Source organism: Scyliorhinus canicula, chromosome 3, assembly GCF_902713615.1.
Source record: "Scyliorhinus canicula chromosome 3, sScyCan1.1, whole genome shotgun sequence".
NCBI classification, from domain to species: domain Eukaryota; kingdom Metazoa; phylum Chordata; class Chondrichthyes; order Carcharhiniformes; family Scyliorhinidae; genus Scyliorhinus; species Scyliorhinus canicula.
This window is the reverse complement of record NC_052148.1, coordinates 135,341,210-135,364,007: the sequence shown is the minus strand read 5'-3', so window position 1 is coordinate 135,364,007 and position 22,798 is coordinate 135,341,210. Positions and strand designations below refer to the sequence as shown.

General features: G+C 44.5%; 1 protein-coding gene across 4 annotated transcripts in view; it reads left to right on the top strand.

Moving 5' to 3' along the window:
• Window positions 1-22,798, top strand: part of LOC119962983 (kelch-like protein 5) — a 174,029-nt gene that overhangs the window by 111,075 nt on the left and 40,156 nt on the right. The gene's annotated exons all lie outside the window — the stretch shown is intronic.

Genomic DNA, 22,798 nt, shown 5'->3' with positions numbered 1-22,798 from the left:
CCCAGGGGACTCCTGAATTACCTGCCTGTTTCTCTTGGACTACCGGTGGCCACCCATTCCCTCCTTCCTCAAGTCCCTTCAGCTGCAATGTGACCACCTCTCTAAATGTGCAATCCACAATGCTCTCAGGCCCAAAAATGCTCCACATTATCCCAAGCAGTCATTCCAGGTCTGAAACCCGAGCTTCCAGGAGCTGCAGCTGGACACACATTTCCTGCACACATGCTGGCCCCAGACACTGGAAATGTGTTCTGCTTCCCACATAGAGCAGGAGGAGCATACCACGGCTTTGTGCTCTCCTGCCAAGACTAAACCCTTTAAATGTAAAACTTTAGAAGACATTCAAAGAATAAATAAGTCCTTACCCTTGCTTAAACAATGACTTACAATTTAAGATAATTTGAAAATAACCATCAGGACATACTCACCAGTCAGCTGTTTCCATTGGTCCCACATCACTTTCTGAACTGTGATGTCAGCTCAGAAAGTCTTTGTCTGCCCTCGTACTACCGTTGCTGACTGTGCAGGAAACCGTTCTCAGACTGCTTCACTGCGACACTGACTGGCAGGGCCCCGTTCCCAGACTGCTTCACTGCAATGCTGAGTGCAGCAGGATATCATTCCCAGACTTCTTCACTGCGACGCTGACTACGGTAGAACAGCATTCCCAGACTCCTTTTAAGGAGCATTCCAGCCAATAATGTCGGATGCCTGCCTATTCTGCACATAACACGCATTTCTGACGGGTAAGTGAGGTATTGGGTGAAGAAAATCCACACATAAAGCATGGAGATGTTTTATTATAATATCCAAGTGAGGCAAGGATGAAATAACCTCCCTTGTCTTTTCCCAGCATTTATGCCATGTGCTACTCCAATGTCAAATTATGGCCACATAATGAGTGTCCAGGATTACTAAAGCACTGAGCAAGGACATTCAAAGGGCTAGTAAAGAGCATATAATGAGTTGATTCTTGAAGTTTGAGTGCTGTTACTAATCTTATAATGGTTAATGTCAGTCCGTGGCCATTTAACATGGGCTTACTTTTACTAGCAGGAAAAGATCAGCTGCCGTATTGCCATGTTTTATTTCCATACATTTTATTTGACATTGTGCCTGTTACAGTGCTTTAATTGATTCATGATTGTGCTTCCTATTTGTCTCATAAAAGTAAATAACCATGGGCTTGATTAGTTGCAATCTTCAGCTTTTCTGGACAGTAGTAATTCAGTAGTAATGAGTGCTCGTAATGGGCTTTTGAACTGCCAATTCTAAGTTGCATTCTTAAGGGATGACAGTAAACAGTGAGTGTCAAAGGCTATTTGATATAAGTAGCCTCATAGAATGATCCTGTCCACTCATATTATAATGGATACAAAGCTTCACCTGTTTATGTTGTAACATTTATACTTAGTCACATATATTTTGAGCTGGCCTGTGTGTTGGAAATGTAACCTGGTTTCTGTCTGAAGTATTCTGAGAAGATTTGTTTGCTTTCTGTGTGTGGAGGACATAAGACAAATACACAAACGTTCTCTCAAAAATATTTTCTCACTTTAAGGACAGGACGCTCGCTTTCATGTCGTTGCTATGAAGAAAATCTGATCAATTCACCGTCGCCTAGATAGTGCCTCAAATCTGTGAAAAGATAATTTAGGCAAGCTAGGGAAATGACGCTCATAATCTGTGCTTGCCAATAACGTTAAAGATATTCTAAGACGGAAGTGGAGGTTCAAAATGCTTTGAAGTCTGAGTTCTTCAGTATCCCAAATCAGCTATGACTTCCTGGAATGCAGTCATTTTGCCCAAGAATGAAAAAGCCTGAGCATTAAGTACATTTTCCCTCTGACCTTATCGATACAAATCAGGAGATGTGCAAGTGATAATCAGGCGCAACGGCATAGCTTGCCTGTTTGTGCCTTAATTTCAGCCTCGCACCAAGGCCCAGCGAGCTGGGTAGGGAGTGACTGGCGGTGAGTAGGAAGAGGGAGTGAAAGGCCAGGCGTGCAGAGTGCTTTGTCAAGCCAACTTGATCCAACTCACAAAAAACAATGTTTGGGAAGTTTTATGGTCCATTTTTGAGCGGCCTACCACAGTCCCTTTAACTGCACTGATTGGACATGGGCCTCTTCCCTGCTAGTTTGTTTAGCATTGTATGCATTTTAAACAGGTCCAATAACCGTCATATGTGGACCTCTGCTTTTTGGCCTGGTGTATTAAACATATCTCCGGATAGTGATGGCAATGCTACTCTATTTGATCTTGAGAAGTGAAAACCATATTGGACCGGAAAATATATATAATGCAGATGAAAATATTGCACAAGTTCTGCTATCTCTCTTTTGCTTCTGTCTTTATCTAATTCTTGTAATAAATCTGACTAGTTGTTTAGTTGGAACAATTTGATATGAAATGGTTGGCAACCTCTTCAATATTCAATGAGAAATATCTCAGGAATTGTTGATCCTGAGCCATGCTCACCCAATTCATTCACTGAATATAGGTAGAATGGAATAAAAACTGAAAATGCTGTATCTACTCAGCAAGTCAGGCAACAACAAGAGGAGAGTAACAGAATTAACACTTTAGGTTGATGATCATTTGTTCTAATGACCTGTCCTGACAACCTGAAACGTTGGGCTGGGTTCTCCGGCCCCCCAACCATGTGTTTTTAGACAGCGCCCCATTCGCCGGCAGCGGGATTCTCTATCCCGCCGCTCGTCAATAGGATTTAACATTGAAGTCACCCCACGCCGCTGGCCATTTGCGTGATGCGTCATTTGTTCTCAGGTTTCGTTTACACTGAGACCTGACCTTTGTTCTTCTATTAGCACATACTTCTATCTTATCTTAATGCCACTATCAGCACTTTCTGTAGTCCTTCACACTTCATTTGCCTTGTGCCCTACACATCTTCATTGCAATCTCAATGAACTCTCACCTACCACTGACCTTCTACTCTGCTCCACCCCCTCTTATGCAGTACATAATCCATCACATTTCTCCCTCTCTTTAGCTCTGAAGAAGAATCATACAGACTCGAAACGTTAACTCTGTTTCTCTCTCCACCGATGCTGCCAGACCTGCTGAGTTCCAGAAGTTTTGTGTTTTTAATAAAGAGCTCACTTCTCTTCTTCAAATTGTGTTATAGGATCTTTTATGTCCTTTGACCCGGCAGTTGGGGGGGGGTCAGTTCACCATCTCAGCTGACAATGCAGCACTCGCTCATCGGTTCTAAATTGAGTTTTCAGTCTGGATTATGGCGTCGAATTTCAACAAGAATTCCCCCTCAAGTCTGCTGTGGAGTAATTCCAGAGTTTCCACCTGGTGTGACGGGCAGAAAAAAAATTTGAATATTTCATTTCTAACTAGTGGGGACACCTCACCAAGATTATCTCCTTTTATTTTTTTAGCTTTAGGGGGTTCTGCTACGTTCACAAAGGATGGTGTCTCATTTTGAGACTGAAGGCTGCTATTCAATAAAAGCATAAACAGAAAACACACCAACTGAGTACATTCTGTCACCAGCTCTCTTGTATCTAACCACCGACAACAAATAACTTTAATATGGTCAGGCGGAGATAGTTGAGCTTTTGTTATTGGAGCTGCCCATTGTTCAGCATTTAAATGCCAAAATGTTACTTTCTGCTTATCAGTCCAAGCCATGAATGTTGACTATATCCTGCTGCAGTCTGGCATGGACTGTTTCTTTATCAGAGTCATTGTATCATCCAGATCTTAAATGACCTGACCCACTGCTCACCCTAAATAAGGATTGATCAGTAATGAAGTCACTGAAGGTTGGTTAGCCAAGGACATTATCTTGAGAAACTTCCTGTTGATTTGCCCTGTGGCCATGGTGATTGGCCTCTGGCAACCATATTCACCTTCCTTGTGGTCTTGTATGACTTAAATAACTGTAGGGGTTTCCTCTTGATACTTCCCCTACTCCTGCCATTTATCTCATTCTGGGCTTCTTGGTGTCATACTTGGTTGAATATTTCTAGATATAGAAGGCAGCTATCCCTCCTACGGCATTTAGCTTCTGTCAGTGTCAGGATCAAGGTGGAGATAAAGTCAAATTGATTCACTTGATCTCACTGTTGGTGAATTCGTCCACCACTTTGATGATTGGGGGGAGGGTAATAATATGGTAAATGGCCAGATTATGCTGTGTTTTGTGACTAGAACATGGCCGGGCAATTTTCCAAATTGTGGAATATCTTTCATAAATATTGAGTGCAAAAGAAGTCCAAATGTATGCCTGTAATGTGACCAAAATTGCTCATTCGGAATTACCTCAGAACCTTCCTGTCTGCTTCCTTTGGGGCTTCAAAGATTGCCCATCACATCCAGTGGAATTCTTCTGTGTACATACATCCAGATTGTGAGATAAGGCTGTGCCAGGTACATGTCAGAATTAAGTATCACCTCTCTATTATTATAACCATCTTTTTAAATTAGCTATTAAAACCCAGGTTCATAGTTGCTGAAGCATCCCATCTTGGTGCTGGGCTTAAATTGAAGAAAATGTATTTTTCAATAAATATTAATAGCTGATTAAATTGCCCAGTTAACATAATTTGCCATCATATTATTACCAGAAGAACAGTGGTTTTACTATTCATGTTTTCTGAAGATCAAACTGATTTCATGGGAATTCCCTTGTCCTTGACTGTAGTAAATGTTTCAACCCATAAAAGCTTTATGATGACCAGAAATAAAAAAAGACAAGTACTGAGGATTTGGGAAAGAGCAGAAGATTGCTCACCTGTTAGCATCAGATAAGAATCTTTATTTAATGCAAAAATGTGACTTTTCTCATCATCCACAAACTGGATACGGGTGCCTATACAAACTGGACCTTAGTTCAGCAAATGCCTGGTACTCTTCCAAAGGTTAAATGGGATTTATGTCTACTGTCTGTGTAATAGCTGTAATTCTTCAAGAGGCCCAAGAACAGTCCAGACATGCCCCTTGGCACACAGTAGTGGAAGGCCTGTCCATTCCTCCCCCTGGATCAGAGGGTAAGGGGCTGTGTGGTTTGCCCAAATTCCTGACATCCTCATCACCCTCTGTCCCCAAGAGGTTTGGGACACAGTATTGTCTGATCCGAAGTTGCATCTGGCTGACAAGGCCGGGATTCTCCTTTCCGAGGACTAAGTCCCACGTCGGCGGGAAACCGGCGCCAACCACTCCGGCGTCAATGGACCCCCAAGGTGAGGAATTCTCCACTTACCTCCACTTTCTCGGGGGCTAGGTGGATGCCAGAGGGGTTGGCGTAGCTCCAGCCGGCGCCGAAGGGACTGCGAGTTCACGCATGTGCCAAAGGGCCGGCGTGATCTCACGTATGCGCGGAACCGCCGGCCATGGCGTCGGCCATGGCAGAGCCCTACAAGGGCCGGCGCGGAAGGAAGGAGTGCCCCCACGGCACAGGCCCACCCGTAGATCGGTGGGCCCCAATCGAAGGCCAGGCCACCATGGGGCCGCCCCGGGGTCGGATCCCCCCGTGCCCCCTGAGGACCACCCCAGCCAACTTACCTGACAGGTCCCACCGATACCTGAGCTGAGTAATTCACGCCTGCGGGATTGGCCAAAAACGGACGGTCGCTCGGCACATCGGAGCCCAGAGAATTGCCAGGGGGGCCGCTGCCAACGGCCGCCGACCAGCGTGGCGTAAACCCCGCCCCCACCCAAATAACAGCGCCAGAGAATATGGCAGCCGGCAGCGGGGCAGAATTCGCACTGCCCCCGGGGATTCTCTGACCCAGCGGGGGGTTTGAAATCAAAAGTATTCCACTCCCAGGCATACTGCAATACAGGATTCAGCAACTGAAATTTTCAGAAAATGTTTTTGCTGATGCGTGATGAAAAATTTAGGTGGCAGCCACTGAATTTTCAGCTTCTAGAAGCACAGGTGTAAAACCCCACAAAATCATACAAAACTAAGGCAAGTTAAACATAGGGAAAACTAGTATAAAAGAGAGACCAAACTACAAGAAGAAAGCCATGACGTACTTCTAACATCACAAAGAAAAAGAAAGCCTTTCAGTTACTGATCTGCAGCCTGATACTTACAAACACTTTCCAATCTGCAAAGCCCCCGGCCAAGCAGATAGGTGGATTGGCCATGATAAATTGCCCCTTTGTGTCCAAAGATATGCAGGTTAGGTGAAGTTACATGGTTACGTGGATAGGACAGGGAAGTGGGCCTAGGCAGGGTGCCCTTTCGGAGGGTCGGTGCAGACACGATGGGCAGAATGGCCTCCTTCAAAACTGTAGAAATTCTATGAAAATATGCAACTTCAAAGCATCATGGAACAATCAAACTTGAAGCGTTAAAGATTCTGCATAAACAGATAGACAAAATAATAGGTTAGTTTATTGCTAAATGTTATAATCCCCACGAGACACTCAGGGATGACCTTAAATGTCCCTATGAGTCTTGTGGAGTATGAGCGCCCCTGCTGAGGGGTAGAGGCCTGTCAGCAGGCTTGTTAATTAATTGCCATACAATCCGGCTCAGGTCGGAGCCGAGCTACAGGATAGTCCAAACTGGAACTAGGACTGTAGCATGTAAATACTTTCCCTTTGGAAATAAACCATTTTTCGACTGTCATTTCCGGACTCCTAATTGACTGCTAAACTAAACTTCAGCTTGGCAGGTAATTAAAGCTCTGAATGCAACCTTTATGTCAACTAGTTTCATTTATTCAAAAATTAATCCCTGAGGTTTCCCTAAATGTGACAGTAATCAGCTGCATAACAAGCAGACACAGCAGCTTTTGCTTTATCATTATTCATATTTCAGGCAGTTGCGGATTAAACAATGCAGTTTAAAGCAGGGGTGGGCAAACTTTTCCGTGCAAGGGCCACATTCAGAAATTCACAATTTTAAAGGGCCGCATAGTATATTAAGTAAAATAATTACTTCACCCGGTTATGATTCTGGGCGCCACATATAGAACATAGAACAGTACAGCACAGAACAGGCCCTTCGGCCCTCGACGTTGTGCCGAGCAATGATCACCCTACTCAAGTCAACGTATCCACCCTATACCAGTAAGTAACCCAACAGCCCCCCCCATTAACCTTAAAAAAAATAATTTAAAAATGTTTTTTTTTTTAATTTCTTTTTAAAAAAAAAATTTTTTTTTTTTTTAATGACTTGGTGGGCCGCATAAAGACCTTTGGCGGGCCGCATGCGGCCCGCGGGCCATAGTTTGCCCACCCCTGGTTTAAAGCAATGCCCAAGACAAATAGCACTTTCACGGTGCATGTGAAATAGTTTAAAGAAGACTCTTGTCTTAATTTTTGCATCAAGGTCATGGATGAGAAATTAATATTTTACTGTTTTTGCATCCAATGACACCACACAAGCAATTGCATACAATCAAGTGTACATAGAATCTACATGATTAAACTTCTTAAGACTAGTTGGTGAAGGAGGAGACCAGAAAACAATCTTTACTCAATTTTAGATATTCTTAACACTACAGCGCACTCCTAGTGTCAATAAGTGTCCCTTTATACCTGTACACTGTACACCCTACCTCTACACACTGAACATTAATTTATACAATTGGAATTCCCTATATTCTTTTTCAAGTGAAGCTTTACAAATGACATTCGCAAACAATATTTGAAAACAAATGGATTTTCAGCTGTGGCATTCATGACCACAATGTTCATGTCTTCACCTGTGCATCCAAACACCTAATTTGCAAATTTTCCTCCATGATCAGTCAGAAACTTAGCTGATGTCCAAAGTCCATTTCTCCATGACTTTATTCGCAGTCACACTTTTGTCCTTGCCATATATTACTGTAAAAATACAAAATCTTGCTGCCATGTCTATAAACTGTAAAATGAAAATGTTTGTCTTTGTCCGATACCTTGGCAACTACCTCATTAAAGTCACGTGCCAAAGGAAGGCTTACAATAGGACATGATCGTGTCGTTCCAATATTTTAGACATATTTCACATTTTGCACTATCTCTTCTATGAGCCTTGTATACTTCTCATCAACTACACCTGCATCCTTTAGCAGGACTTTTAATCATTGACAAGAAATATGAGCAAATTATCTGTGCAGCTTTAAGACTATTTCCTTTTTTCTCTCTCTGAATCTTATCATCTGATGCCATTAACACTTCTCTAACATTCTGATTAAGGGGCTGCAATAACGTCCATCCTGGCTGGGTAAACTGCAGATCTGCTGACTAGCGAACAACAATTGCTTCATCATGCTCCACATCCATCTTCATTTATACCTTTTTCATAGAAGGCTTTAAAGGCAAAGTTATCTCAACCTCGACCACATCAGTACTAATAAAGTGGTTTACTCCATCTGTTTTGCATGGTGTCACGGCTTAGTGACCAAAATGTGCTGTCACCCTTGAACCTAAAAGAAGAAGATCTGTTGTGCTCCCTGATTTTAGATCGAACTTCAGTACTGAGTGAACCTAGATAACATTAACCTATCTATTCCACACGCTTTTGAGGTGTTTCTTGTGACTAATATAACTCTGTCAGATTGATCATTATCATCATCTTCAGCTTTCGAATTCTCTGTGGCATGTGTCATTTTGAGAGTCCCGCTGTTCTGCTTTGAGCAATTCATCACAATGATATTTTGAGTTACAACTGAAAGAATTGTTAGCCGTTCCCCAGGCATTCCTTGGGTTCATTCTCCTGCTATTGCTGCCCGAATCCTGTCATCTGCTGTGGTATTCAGATCTGCTAAAAGTGCTTTCATCCTTATTCCTTCTGTCTGTGATACTTCCTTTGTATTGCCACCTGGGTCCGATATCTGGACAATCTCAAAGTTGAGATCATTTAGCCCTCCATCCTTTGTGGCATCATGGAATGTCCCATTTGTACCATCAAGACTGCTGGAAGTGACTGTTTCCCCAGGACTTTTTTCGTGGAAACTCCAAAAGGGAGCCTCTTTCCATAATAATACAAGAAATAGGAGCAGAAGTAAGCCATCTGGCCCATCGCGCATGCCCCACTAGTCAATAAAACCATGGCTTGTCTGATGTGGCTTTAACCCCACTTTCCTTGTCAATCAAAAATCTGTCCAACCCTCTCTGGAATGTATTCAATGATCCAGCCTCCGCTGCTCATGGAGGGAGAGAATTTGAAAGACTAAAGGCCTTCTGAGAGAATAAATTCTTCCTCATCTCCTTCTTCAATGGGAGACAACTTATTTTGAAACTGTGCGCCCGAGTTCTGGATTCCCCCTCAAGACGAACCATCCTCTCAGCATCTACCCTGTAACACCTCCTCAGAATCTTTTTATGTTTCAATTCAATCATCTCTCATTCTTCTCAAGTCCAGTGAGTATATGCCCAACCTGCTCAACCTTTCTCTCATAAGGCAACCCCTTCAACCCAGGTATCAGCCGAGTGAATGTTCCCTGAACTGCCTCTTGATACAAGAATGTCCTTCCTTAAGTAAGGTGACCAAAATTCATACAGTACTCCAGGTGTGGTCTGACCAGTGCCCCATATTGTTGTAGCAAGACTTCCCTACTTTAATACTCCATCCCCTTGTAATAAAGATCAACATTCCATTTATCTTCCTAATTACTAGCTGTACCTGTGTGCTAATATTTTATGATTCATATACAGGGACACACAGATCCCTCTGTACTGCAGCATTCTGTTATCGCTCTCCATTTAAATAATAATCTGCTTTTCTATTCTTCCTGCCAAAGTGAACAGCCTCGCCTCGTCTCTTATTATACTCCAAATGCTAAACTTTTGCTCACGCGCTTAATTTATTATGTCCTTTTGTAGACTCTTTGTATCCTACTCATAACTTACTTTCTTATCTATCTGCATGTCATGTGTAAATTTGGCTACCGTACAGTCAACCCCCTCAACCAAGTCATTAATATAGACCATAAATAGTTGAGGCTCCAGCACTGATCCCAGTAGTAGCAGTTTGCCAATCTAAAAATGACCCATTTATTCAGACTCTGTCCTCTATCCATGCTAAGATATCACCCCAACACCATAACCTCTTATCATGTGTGCTAATCTTTTAGATGGCACCTTCTCAAGTGCATTTTGGAAATCTAAAAACATTATGGGCAGGTTTCTCCATTCGGGTGACCAATTCTTGCACCAGAATAGACTCACTCCTGATCTGTGCTGGTGCTAGAAGCCGTGCCAAAGAGCGAGTCCCTCTCCCTTGCCATGTAAATGTATGCATGGCGTGGAGCTCGCAGGATTGGGCCCGCCATTTTGAGTGGGCGGTCCGACACTGAGGTTTGGTAGCTGGCTCCCCACCCCTCCCACAACGTGAATACTGACCCTCCTCACCGACAAGTAGGAGCAGCCTTCCCCACTCCTTTCCCACAGCATGCACGCATGAGGGTAACCTGACTCCACCTCCAGTGACTGCCCATCAGACTCTCTCCATCAGACCCCTGGCAGAGACCCCCATTGCTGCAAGCATGGGCTTGTTGAGTACGGTCAGTATGTACCCTGTTTCAAACAGCTGAAGGGAGGTCCTGTATGATATGATCCTCCACTCATTGGGACATCCAGCATGTATACCTGGCCTTACACTAGTTCCGAAATTTATATACCACATTACTCATTTGTGTGATAGGCAGAACGTCTTTTTAACTTGACAGCAGCACCTGTTGGTGAAGAATGGCACTTGTGTTGCTACTGCAAAATGGCAGTATAAAATGGCCAACTTCACTTGTTTCTAAAATATTTAAGACACCTTACCCTTCCACAGTAATCTGAGGTAGATTGGGTACTTTACAGCACTAAAACTGGCAGCATTAGACCCATTCATGAATTCGCACAGCGAGCAATGATTGATTGAGGAAGCCATTGTCCCACAGGATAATTTTGATACACCCAAACTTGCATAGTGAGCAATAATCTGATTGAGGAAGCTATTATCCCGCAGGTCAATTTTGATACACCAAAGCTTGCACAATAAGCAAATGCCTCGAGCCCTATTTGAGGTTGCTGATGATTTATAACACGTAGAACTGCAGAACTCCAATGAGTATATTGACCAGTGGGACCACTTTCACACTCTACACACTTAACTTTAATTTGTATAATTAAGATACAGTGCAGAAACATGCCAATTATCTCAACTACTTAATGCCAGTGTTTAAACTACACACAGGCCTGTTTCCATTCTGAATACCTCTTCCAACCTTGCCCATCCCTTTCTATAAAGAAAAATACTGCAGATGCTGGAGATCTGAAATAAAAACAGCAAGTGCTGGGAAAACTCAGCAGGTGTTGTAGCATCTATGGAGAGAGAGTTAATGTTTTGTGTCCATAAGGAAGGCCGTTATTGCAAAGGGATTGGAGTAAAGAATAAAGAAGTCTTGCTTGCAATTGTACATGGCTTTGGTGAGACCGCATCTGGAATACTATGGAATACCTCCAATCCGACTGATTTTCTGGAACATTCCAGTTTCAATAGCAGGACCAGGGAATTTTAATTAATAAAAGAGTCCAGCTTGTGACTGACCCCAATGGTTGCTATGTAATTGTGGCTCCCTGTCGAACATTCCAATAGTTTGGTCAACATCTATGCTCCTAACTGGGATGAGTTGAATTTAATTAACCCTCTGTTATCTTCCCTCCCCAACCTTGACTCACACATCTTATTTTAGGAGGTGACTTGAACTGTGTTCAAGACCCAAAATTGGATCGTTCTAAACCCAAATCTTTTGTTCCATCGGAGGGCTTTTGTCTTCTTTTATGGCTCAGATGCAGGGAGGGATAGATCCTTGGTGTTTTTTTGCACTCAAATGACAGGGATTTCTTTTTTTTCCTCATATTCATTATGCGTACTCCCGCATTGATTCTCTCATTTTAGATCGGGCTCTCCATTCGGTAGTGGCAGCTCAGTACTCAGCAGTTGTAATCTCAGACCAAGCCCCGTGCTGTATTGATCTGTTGCTGGAGTCCACCCTACATCTATCCTGGAGATCAGATACTGCTTTGCTGGCCGATTTTAAAAAAAATCTGCAAGTGCCTGTCCACCTCTATTGATGACTACATCAAATTAAATAGGTCCGACTCAATCTCCCTTTCCGCTTTGTGGGAGGCTCTAAAGCGGTCCTGAGGGGGGGGAAATGATTTCTTATAGTGCACATGTGCTAGAGATGAAGATGTTGCAGCAGCAGAGGCTGGTGGATTACCAGTACGGCACGATCCTAGTCCAGAGCTTTGTGCAAGCAGAAACAAAATGCAGACCCAGTTTGAGCTACTGACCATTATAAAGGCTGTATGTCAGATACACCGCTCCGGGGTAGAAGGCCAGTCGTCTTCTGGTTCACCAACTTAAACACCAAGTGACCTCCCACGTGATCCCCCAGATATTGAACCAAGGTGGCAATCTAGTTTCCGCTTCTCTCCAGGTCATTGTGGCTAGCACGGTGGTTAGCACAGTTGCTTCACAGCTCCAGGGTCCTAGGTTCGATTCCCGGCTTAGGTCACTGTCTGTGCGGAGTCTGCACGTTCTCCCGTGACTACGTGGATTTCCTCCGGGTGCTCTGGTTTCCTCCCACAGTCCAAAGATGTGCAGGTTAGGCAGATTGGCAATGCTAAATTGCCCTTTGTGTCCAAAAAAAAGGTGAGATGGGGTTACTGGGTTAAGAAGGTAGTGTTGAGGTGTGGGCTTAGGTAGGGTGCTCTTTACAAGGGCTGGTGCAGAAACGATGGGCCGAATGGCCTCCTTCGGCACTGTAAATTCTCTGATTCGTATTAAATCCTTTCACAGTGACCTGTATAAATCTGAGCCTCTTGCGGACGAATCAGTCATGTCTGATTTGCTGGATAACCTACTCATACCAACGGTTGAGGTAGACAAGAGTTGAGTTGGACTCCTTCTTATGACCTGATGAGATAGAATTCATATTAACCCTACTACTGAAGGAGGCCATTCAGCCGATCTAGTCTGCACCGACCCTCCAAAAGAGCACCCTACTTATGCCCAATCCCCCACCCATCCCATAACCCCACATTGTTGGACACTAAGGACAATTTAGAATTAGAACAGTACAGCACAGAACAGGCCCTTCGGCCCTCGATGTTGTGCCGAGCAATGATCACCCTACTCAGGCCAAGTATACCTATACCAGTAACCCAACAACCCCCATCAACCTTATTTCTTAGGACACTATGGGCAATTTAGCATGGCCAATCCACCTAACCCGCACATCTTTGGACTGTGGGAGGAAACCGGAGCACCCGGAGGAAACCCACGCACACACGGGGAGGACGTGCAGACTCCGCACAGACAGTGACCCAGCCAGGAATCGAACCTGTGACCCTGGAGCTGTGAAGCATTTATGCTAACCACCATGCTACCGTGCTGCCGATTTAGCGTGGCTAATCCACCTAACCTGCACATCTTTGGACTGTGGGAGGAAACCGGAGCACCCAGAGGAAGCCCACACAGACACGAGGAGAACGTGCAAAATGCACACAGTCACCCAAGGCTGGAATTGAACCCGAGTCCCTGGCGCTGTGAGGCAGCAGTGCTAACCACATTGCCACCATGCCACCCATCTTAAAATGAGATCTTAAAATGTATTGGGTTGATGCAGGCTGGTAAGGTCTCTGGCCCGGATGGTTTTCCTATTGAATTTTATAAGAAGTTCTCTGAACAGCTTGCATCTTTTGTCATGTGCAAGTAACTTTAAGAAATGGGTGTTTATTGAATAGTTGTAGTGGGTGTACCTTTAAGAAATGGGTGTTTTTCAGATAGCTGCAGTGATGTCAGAGAGTGGGTGGAGCTGGGCTGTCTGTCTTTCACTTTTGTTTTTGAACAGGCAGCGACAGTATGTTTTAGTTTCATTTTGACAGCTGGATAGCTGCAGACAAAGCAAACAGCTGTATAAGGATCTCTCTGCAATCTAAAGACTGTCCCCAGATCATTTGAGGATTTCAAAGTGATAACTGCTCTCAGTAGTGAATTTAAACCTGATCTCTGTGTTTAAAAAGGGTCTTTTGTCTTATGGATGTTGTAAGGAAAGATTAAGGGTTACTTATAGAGTTCTTTATTCTTTGGGGGGAGTATTTTAGTTGATGGTTGCTAAGATGTTTACTGTGTGCGTTTAAAATTGTTAATGGGATTCATAGAATAAACATTGTTTTTTGTTTAAAACTTACTTTTAGCTCTCTGTTGCACCACACCTGTAAAGTGGGCCCTTGTACTCCCCATAACCAAAATCTATTAAAAGTTGTGGGGCAGGTGAACTCCATGATACACTTTGGGATTCTCTAAACTCTGGCCCATAACACTTTGTTATTTGATATGTTTAATAACTCCCTATCCCGTGGTTCATTGTCTCCGACTCTTACTCGAGCCTCTATTTTCTTGCTCCAGAAGAGGGAAAAGGACCCGACCAAGTGCAATTCATGCCGACCTACTTCGCTTTTAAACGCGGATGTTAAGTTTCTTGGTACAGTTCTTGCTCTCCTTTTGGAGCCTTACTTTCCAAGGATAATTTCGAAGGATCAAACAGGCTTTGCAAAGGGCTGTCAATTATCAGTCAATACTCGTTATCTTTTAAATGTTATTCATTCCCCCTCCCCTGCACCCAAGCCAGAGGTGAAACACGGGGTGGGTTGCACGGAAAGCCCCGCCCAGAACTTTCTGTTTTTATTCAGGTCTCCAATATTCACAGTATTTTGATTTTATTATTGTCCTAGATAGTGTTGAGCTTTGTAAGCGTATTTGAAGTTATACTTTTGCAGGCAAGTGGAGTGATTCGACCTTACTGCTGACTTATGCCTTGTAGACTGTTGAGAGTCGGGGTGAGTCATTCGCAGCAAAATATCCAGCTTCTGGCCGGCTCTTGTGCCCACGGTATTTATGTAGCTGGTCAATGGTGATTACCACTCCCAACCTCCACACCAACACCCCGGCAGGGGAATTAGCAATGGTAATGCCAATGAATATCATGGGGAGATGGTTAGATTTTCTATTGATAGAGACGTTCACTGCCTGGTACTTAGTGGTTACAAATATTACTTGTCATTAATCTGCCCAAGTCCAGAGTTTGCTGCATGTGGGCACAGGCTGCTTCATTATTCAAGGTGTTGTGACTGGAACTGAACACTGTGCAATCACCAGCGACCACCCCCATTTCTGACCTTATGATTGAAGAAAGGTTATTGAAACAATTGAACCGGATTGCGTCTAGGACCCTGCTCTGAGGAACTCCTGCAGTTAGGTCCTGAGCTGAGTTGATGGGCCTCAAAAAAACATTTAGTGCTAGGTATGACTTTAGCCAATGGAGAGTTTTCCTCCCGATTCCTATTGGCTTCAATTTGACACGGGTTCATTGGTTCCAAACTCTGGAAGTCAACTCTTGATCAAGACTGTAATAAGGTCTGGAACCGAGTGGTCCTGGACTGTGAACCAGTGAACAGTTTATTGGTGGGCAAGAGCTGATTTATAATTATAATAATAATAATAATCTTTATTGTCATACGTATGCTTACTGCATACTGCAGTAAGCAACTGCAATGAAGTTACTATGAAAAGCCCCTAGTCGCCATATTCTGGCGCCTGTCCGGGTACACAGAGGGAGAATCCAGAATGTCCAAACTACCTAACAGCATGTCTTTCAGGATTTGTTAGAAGAAACCGGAGCACCCGGAAGAAACCCACGCAGACACAGGGAGAACGTGAATCTACGCACAGACTGACCCAAGCCGGGAATTGAACCTGGGACCTTGGAGCTGTGAATCAACAGTGCTAACCACTGTGCTACCATGCTGCTCCATAGCACTGTCCATGGCATCTTCTATCATTTCGCTGATGACCATCTGTAGACAGGGTACAGTTGCACAGTGGTCATGTTACTGGACAAGGTATTACAAGGCATGGATTAATCAACCAGAGACATGAGTTCAAATCCCACAATGGCAGCTGGGAAATTTAAACTCAGTTAGTTAAATGAATCCAGAATTAAAAAGCTCATCTAGGCACAGTATCCGTACAACACTATGGAGGATATCCTCAGTGGCCTTTGTCTTCACAAAGTCTGCCCATCAGTCATGAACAATTTCACCTGTAGATGTTGATTGACAAAGACCTGGGGCGAGATTCTCCGATCCCCCTCCGGGTCGGAGAATCGGCGGGGGGGCGGCATGAATCCCGCCCCCACCGACTGCCGAATTCTCCGGCGCCGGGGTTTTGGCGGGGGCAGGAATCGCCCCCCCCCCCTCCCCCCCCCCCCCCCCCGGCACTTCTCCGGCCCGCGATGGGCCGAGTGGCCGCCTGTTTTCGGCCGGTCCTGCCGGCGTATATTATACCAGGTATTTGCCGGCGGGTCCTGGCTGCGCTAGCGGCCTCCAGATTCCTTGGGGGGGGGGGGGGGGGGGGCAGAGAGATCTGGCCCCGGGAGGTGTCCTCACGGTGGCCTGGCCCGCGATCGCAGTCCACCGATCCGCGGACAGGCCTGTGCCGTGGGGGCACTCTATTAGAACATAGAACATAGAACGATACAGCGCAGTACAGGCCCTTCGGCCCTCGATGTTGCACCGACATGGAAAAAAATCTAAAGGCCATCTAACCTACACTATGCCCTTATCATCCATATGCTTATCCAATAAATTTTTAAATGCCCTCAATGTTGGCATGTTCACTACTGTTGCAGGTAGGGCATTCCACGGCCTCACCACTCTTTGCGTAAAAACCCACCTCTGACCTCTGTCCTATATCTATTACCCCTCAATTTAAGGCTATGTCCCCTCGTGCTAGCCACCTCCATCCGCGGGAGAAGGCTCTCGCTGTCCACCCTATCTAACCCTCTGATCATTTTGTATGCCTCTATTAAGTCACCTCTTAACCTTCTTCTCTCTAACGAAAACAACCTCAAGTCCATCAGCCTTTCCTCATAAGATTTTCCCTCCATACCAGGCAACATCCTGGTAAATCTCCTCTGCACCCGTTCCAAAGCTTCCACGTCCTTCCTATAATGAGGCGACCAGAACTGTACGCAATACTCCAAATGCGGCCGTACTAGAGTTTTGTACAACTGCAACATGACCTCATGGCTCCGGAACTCAATCCCTCTACCAATAAAGGCCAACACACCATAGGCCTTCTTCACAACCCTATCAACCTGGGTGGCAACTTTCAGGGATCTATGTACATGGACACCGAGATCCCTCTGCTCATCCACACTACCAAGAATTTTACCATTAGCCAAATATTCCGCATTTCTGTTATTCTTTCCAAAGTGAATCACCTCACACTTCTCCACATTAAACTCCATTTGCCACCTCTCAGCCCAGCTCTGCAGCTTATCTATGTCCCTCTGTAACCTGCAACATCCTTCCGCACTGTCTACAACTCCACCGACTTTAGTGTCGTCTGCAAATTTACTCACCCATCCTTCTGCGCCCTCCTCTAGGTCATTTATAAAAATGACAAACAGCAACGGCCCCAGAACAGATCCTTGTGGTACGCCACTCGTAACTGAACTCCATTCTGAACATTTCCCATCAACTACCACTCTCTGTCTTCTTTCAACTAGCCAATTTCTGATCCACATCTCTAAATCACCCTCAATCCCCAGCCTCCGTATTTTCTGCAATAGACGACCATGGGGAACCTTATCAAACGCTTTACTGAAATCCATATACACCACATCAACTGCTCTACCCTCGTCTACCTGTTCAGTCACCTTCTCAAAGAACTCGATAAGGTTTGTGAGGCATGACCTACCCTTCACAAAACCATGCTGACTGTCCCTAATCATATTATTCCTATCTAGATGATTATAAATCGTATCTTTTATAATCCTCTCCAAGACTTTACCCACCACAGACGTTAGGCTCACCGGCCTATAGTTACCGGGGTTATCTCTACTCCCCTTCTTGAACAAAGGGACCACATTTGCTATCCTCCAGTCCTCTGGCACTATTCCTGTAGCCAATGATGACCTAAAAATCAAAGCCAAAGGCTCAGCAATCTCTTCCCTGGCTTCCCAGAGAAACCTAGGATAAATCCCATCCGGCCCCGGGGACTTATCTATTTTCACCTTGTCCAGAATTGCCAACACTTCTTCCCTACGCACCTCAATGCCATCTATTCTAATAGCCTGGGTCTCAGCATTCTCCTCCACAATATTATCTTTTTCTTGAGTGAATACTGACGAAAAGTATTCATTTAGTATCTCGCTTATCTCCTCAGCCTCCACACACAACTTCCCACCACTGTCCTTGACTGGCCCTACTCTTACCCTAGTCATTCTTTTATTCCTGACATACCTATAGAAAGCTTTTGGGTTTTCCTTGATCCTACCTGCCAAAGACTTCCCATGTCCCCTCCTTGCTCGTCTCAGCTCTCTCTTTAGATCCTTCCTCGCTTCCTTGTAAATATCAAGCGCCCCAACTGAAACTTCACGCCTCATCTTCACATAGGCCTCCTTCTTCCTCTTAACAAGAGATTCCACTTCTTTGGTAAACCACGGTTCCCTCGCTCGACCCCTTCCTCCCTGCCTGACTGGTACGTACTTATCAAGAACATGCAATAGCTGTTCCTTGAACAAGCTCCACATATCCAGTGTGCCCAACCCTTGCAGCCTACTTCTCCAACCAACACATCCTAAGTCATGTCTAATGGCATCATAATTGCCCTTCCCCCAGCTATAACTCTTGCCCTGCGGGGTATACTTATCCCTTTCCATCACTAACGTAAAGGTCACCGAATTGTGGTCACTGTTTCCAAAGTGCTCACCTACCTCCAGATCTAACACCTGGCCTGGTTCATTACCCAAAACCAAATCCAATGTGGCCTCGCCTCTTGTTGGCCTGTCAACATATTGTGTCAGGAAACCCTCCTGCACACATTGTACAAAGAATGACCCATCTAATGTACTCGAACTATATCTTTTCCAGTCAATATTTGGAAAGTTGTTCTGTGTCGGCTGCTGTGGTCCTCCGCCATGGCCGATGCGGAGATGAACCCCCCTTGCGCATGCACCGGTATGAAGTCAGCACACGCTGGTGCTCCCGCTCATGCGCCAACTCGCGCCGGCCGGCGGAGGCCCTTCGGCACCGGTTGGCGTGGCACCAAGCCCCTTCCCCGCCGGCCGGCGCGGCGCAAACCACTCTGAGGCCGGCCTATCCCCTGAAGTTGCGGAGGATTCTGCACCTTTGGGGCGGCCCGACACTGGAGTGGTTCACGCCACTCCTTCCCGCTGGAGTTGCCCACCCCGCCGATTCCTGCAGAATCCCACCCCTGGTCAGCTTTGCCTCATCTTGGTTCTCTCAGCACCTGTTGCTGGGTGTGATGTCAGCTATGTGTTCAGAACTCAGCCAGCTTGGTCAGTAGTGGTGCTACCGGACCACTCTTGGTGAAACCTCACCCAGAATAAATTATGGGTCAAATTCGCCCAAGACCCTGCTGGCAGCTTTGGTGTGGGGGGAGAATATGGTGGGAGGCTCAGAAATTAGTTCCACGCTGGTGCGAATTTACAGTGGGATCTCCCATGGCGGGTCGGAAACCCACTAGAAGCCGACGTCGACCTCATTTGTATCCCAGTAATGGAATGCCTAATGGAATGGATGAAGACCTAACCCGTCCATGCCAGATTCTCCACAATGCTGGAAGGAAAACACATGAAACCTGTTTGGAACAATGTGGTGTGCAGATGTCAGAACTCACATGAACAATGCCAGTAGGTCCACCTCTTTCTTCAATAGTGACGTCTATTCAATATGGCACCCAGACACGACAGCAGACTACATGCCATCCAGGCCTGCTTGCCACTGAATACAGCGTAAAATACCTGGGTACATAACTAATGAGGTCAGGACTGGAAGATTTGGCATGGCCAGCCTCTGCGGCAGGAAACACTCCACCTTCCCACCCCTGCCACGACACTTAGTCTCAAAATTGGAGAATTTTGCTCTGTGTGTTCTAACTACCCTCATTGTTCCTTCCAAGTGGTGTTCATCATGGAGGGAGGGAGGTAATCACCAGGAGGTTTTCTTGTTCCTGTTTGACCTGATGCCGTGAAACTTAGTGGGAGCCTGGGAAATACTGAGGACTCCCGGTGCCACGCCCTTCTGCCTGTACATCACTGTGCTGCCACTGTGAGTCTGACCTGCTAGTGATACAGGGCATTCCAAGAGGGGGCAATGGAGGAGTCTAATTTTATTCTTACAAATTTAGTAGCATTTTATTACAACTGAGTGGCTCGCTGGGCCATTTCAGAGGGCACTTGAGAGTCAAGCAAATTGCTATGGGTCTGGAGTTGCACAAAGGCTAGACTGGATCAAGATGGCCAATTTTGTTCCCGAATGTATATTAGTGAACCAAATAGATTTTTACAACAATCCAATATTCTCATGATCATCGTTATAAATGGATACCAACTTTTTTATTCCCGATTTACTTAATTGCTTAAATTTAAACTGGCAAATACGAATACTGGTCTGAACTGGTCTTGTATATTTTAAAATGGACCACCAGTAAAAGGGGCAAAGAATAATACTGGTCTGAACTGTTTTTTCCTTCTGGGATATGTAACTGGGTGCAACCAAATTATGCCCCTTCAACTGTACTTGGGTTTTCTAGTTCCTCTGTTTTATGTGTAATAGTCCCAGTGCTGTTCAACAGGCTGCTTTTTCAATTGGCCATTCTCCCTCTCCGATCTCCTATCTGCTGATCATTTGCCTCCTTTTCTAACTCCGTTAAACTTTGCATCTCCTGTGCCCCATTTTTCTCCTTTCCCTTCCTTGTTATCTGTTTTAAGCCATCGATTCTCAGCTGTGCCCTGTTGCCTGCACACTATATTAAGGTGACCTGGTATTTCTGTACCATCTAAAGCAGTGATCTGGAAAGGCCTTAAAAACATTGTCCTTCATTATTTCTCACACATTATTTCTGATGGTGGAAATGAATATCAGAATTTACAGTTTGAAGTCAAAAGACATTCTTTCATCTATAACAAGTGACTTTTACTTTGATGCACAGTAAGAGTGTTTTTCATAGTGGGGAAAGCAAAACTGAATATTTCTAGTGCTTTTGATCATTCATCTGCAAGAATGATTGGGAGACAAAGTTGATAGATTCATGTTCTTCAGATCCTGCTGGAAATCTGGGGTGAGGGCCTGTTTCCTAATAGCTTTGGGTTATATTTTCATCTTTTTAACACATGATTTTAAAGTAATAATGGAAGCACATACTGAACTCCATAGGACCCAATCACTGTGTATACTTGATTTATTATATCCATGATGAGAAGTGACAAAAATCATCCATCACACTTCATAGATCCATAGATCTTCTTTAGATCCATAAAAGCAAATTTCAAATTCTGCTTGAAGATTTTCTTTCATTTTCTTTTATTTTTAGCAGATATTCCCACTATAGTACGTTCTGCATCAGATCAGATCTTTAACCTATATGCATTGATCTGGTTCATCAGGTTCTTGAAACTTTGATAATGGTCCATTAGCCACCAGCTAGTGAACAGGTATTTTGCATCAGTCTTCACCACAGACGATACATCCCAGAACCTGCTATAAATCAGCAAATGGAAGGGAGAGAGGAACTCAGGAAAATTACACTCACCAAAGAGGGTGTGCTGAGTAGATTGTTGGAGCTGAAGGCAGACCCGGGCCCGGACTTCATCCAAGGATCTTAAAAGAGATGTCTAGTCAGATAGTTGATGCATAATTTTAATTTTCCAAAACTCCCTAGATTCAGGGAAGGTCCCATTAGATTGGAAGATAGCAAATGTAACTCCCATTATTCCAAAGGGAGGGAGATAGATAGAAAGCAGGAAACTACAGGCCAGTTTGCTTAACATTTGTTGCAGGGAAAATGTTAGAAGCTATTATTGAAGAAGTTATAGTGGGGCACTTGGATAACCTCAAGGTAACCAGGCAGATTAAACATGGTTTTGTGAAAGGGAAATCATGTTTAACCAGCTTATTGGAATTATTTGAGGAAGGAACATGTGCTGTGGATAAAGGGGAACCGGGGGAGGTACTGTAGTAGATTTACAGAAGGCATTTGATAAAGTGCCATATCAAAGGTTATTACGGAAAACATGTGCTGATGTTATAGGGGGTAATATCTTGGCATGGATAAAACTGACTAGCTAACTGGAAGCAGACAGTAGCCATAAATGGGTATTTTTTTGGATGGCATGATGTAACAAGTGCTGTGCCACAGGGATCCGTGCTGGGACCTCAACTGGTTATAATTTAGACTTGGATGAAGGGATTGAAAGGATGGTTGCTGAATTTGCTAATAAGACAAAGATAGAGGCAGGAACATAAGTTGTGAAAAGGGCAAAAGGAGGCTACATAAATATACAGATGGGTTAAGTGAGTGGGCAAAGATTTGGCAAATGGAGTAAAATGTGAATTATCAGTTTTGGCAGGAAGAATAAAAAATAAGCTTATCTAAATAGTGAGAGATTGCAGAGCTCAGATGCAGAGGTATCTGGGTGTCCTAGTGAATGAATCACAAAAGGCTGGTATGCAGGTACAGCAAGTAATTGGGAAAGATAATAGAATGTAATTGTTTATTGCAAGGGGAATTGAACCCAAAAATAGGGAGATTAGGTTTCAGTTGTGCAGGGCACTAATGAGATCACTAATGAAAAGAGTAAGATTCAACTTGATTGAAACACAAGATCCTGAGGGGTCTTGGTAGGGTGGATGCGGAAAGGACGTTTCCTCTTGTGAGAGAATCTAAAACCAGGTATCATTGTTTAAAAATAGAGGATTGCCCATTTAAAATGGAGATGATGGTCGTGAGTCT